Below are 2,276 nucleotides of genomic sequence, written 5' to 3'. Positions count from 1 at the left end.
TGTTGCTTAAATATGTGCAAAACCCTCAAAACTAGGGTTTGGGATCTGGCCACGTATGCCCAACGTACGAGCACACCCAGCGTACTAGGGCGCGCCTTAGTACGCCCGGCGTACTCACATACCAATGGAGTACTCACATACGCATGTTCTACTCCCATAGCCTCAAAATTACGGAAGTGCCACTATGGCTTAATTGAACACATTCATGCCCATAGGGTCCAATTTACAAAATAATAAAAAATAGTGTATTCAATGCAAATAGAAAATAGTGTAGGTTTCCCTTTTCGTGCCCCATTGCTAGTTGTTGAAGAGTATGATCACTGGACAGTTAGAATGGAAAGGTTCTTACTTGGTAAGGAAAAAGGTGAAGAAATACGGAGATCCGTGAAAGTAGGTCCACATGTTCCGGTTAGACAAACCTTAAGAGATGCTGTTGCAACTCCCTTGGGCCAAGATGAACAACGTCAGGCACCTCTCAATGCTGCTGACATAGAGAAACTGCATGCAAACCAAGTTGCATTTTCTAGAATGGTGTTTGGTGTTCCTCCTTCTCTCTTTGAGCACATTAAGTTGTGCAAATCTGTTAAAGAGATTTGGGACACTCTCCGAGACCTGTTCGAGGGACAGAAAATATGAAGGATAAGCGGTTGACCTCGGTCGTGAACGAGTTTGATACTTTCACTACAACTCCGGGTGAGTCTGTTGCCTCGGCCTCCAACATATACCGAATCATCGTCAACAACATTACAGCTCATGGGATTGTCCAAACTCTGTTAGAATTTAATTTCAAGTTCATAAATAGTCTTGGTAAAGGATAGGGAACAGTGAAATCGTGTCTTCAGAGTAATGGATCTCTGAAGAAGCTAAAGCTTTACCAACTGTTTGATGAGTTTCAAGGACATGAATCAAATGTTGCTCAAACATTAAGAGAACTATCTGGAGGACCTCTTGCTCTTATCAGTTATTTTGATCCTCATGTCTCGAACCCCTCTGTTTCGGACCCTTTCAAAACGGTTATCCCTCCTATTCCATATGTTCAACCTTCTCCACCAGCTTTACATGTTCCTGCTAACTCCAACTATCAGGTTGATGGAGACCTCGACCGTGAAGCAATGGACTCCGAACTTCGCTTTCAACAAGAATTTTATTTGTTGTCCATGAAATACAAGCGACCTTATAACCCCACTCACAAACCATATCACAACCGTTTCCAAGCTCCTCATCAAAGTAATCCTCAACCATTTCGTAAACCCTCAGAGAACCCACCTGCTTGCACACCAAACATCTCGACACCAAATCATCCCTCGGAATCTCATGAGAATCCGAAGTCAGACAAACCAAAGATCGTTTGTCACAAGTGTGGTCATGGAAATCACTTTGCCAAGGATTGTATGGTCGAGGCCACACAACAACAAAAGATCAAAGAATATGCTTACTATGCCCGCCAGGCTTAAGAAATGGCTACAACTGAAAAAGCATTTGTTATCACTGTGTCAAGAGATGTGGAAGGTTATTGGGCATCTGGAGATGAAGATGATGTGAGTTCTAGAAGAAACATTTGGCTTATGAGTAGAGAAACAATCGAATGCGATGAAGGCTACTGGTCATCTGGATCAGAAGGGGATGATGAAGATGCTGAGCCAAATTACTGCTACATGGCTACCAACGATCCACCAGGTCGAAGCCTCGTTCAATAGGTAAAATCTATGATTACTGATAATAATTTTGATTTATCTATTTGTGAACCATATCTAACCCAGATCCAATCAGATATGAACATCATCTATAAAGCCTATGAGTCTGCCATATAAGCCAGTGAGAAGATGGAAAGTGAATTAAACTGTCTTAAATTACGTTTTGAGGATAGGAAGATTAAGATAGAGTCGTTAGAACGTGAACTTGTAATGTCACAAGATGAATGTATCATTCTTAAAGACAAATGTGAAATCACTTATTCTGAAAGAAATGTTTAAATTTATGATAACAAACGTCTGAATTCCAAAATGAATGCTTTACATCATGCCATAGACATTCTTGAAGCCAATGAACGGATGACTCATAATTTTCATCATCCGTGTTCCAAAGCACCTCGTCTCGGAAGCGAGTTTCGAAACCAATTGCTCATCCCTTGAAGAAGTTACGAGATCTAAATTTTATAGGAGACATTCCGAACCACACATATTCGGATACCCCTGTCTCACCATTGCCACCCCTTCCTAAGCCCTCAGATCGATTTTCATCTCTAATTCCTGAGTTTCAACCCATAGTTGTCAAGT

Source organism: Lactuca virosa, chromosome 7 (genome assembly GCF_052849685.1).
Source record: "Lactuca virosa cultivar CGN04683 chromosome 7, Lactuca_virosa_CGN04683_v6, whole genome shotgun sequence".
NCBI classification, from domain to species: Eukaryota; Viridiplantae; Streptophyta; class Magnoliopsida; order Asterales; family Asteraceae; genus Lactuca; species Lactuca virosa.
The sequence above is the reverse complement of the archived record's forward strand: the minus strand, read 5'-3'. Positions refer to the sequence as shown.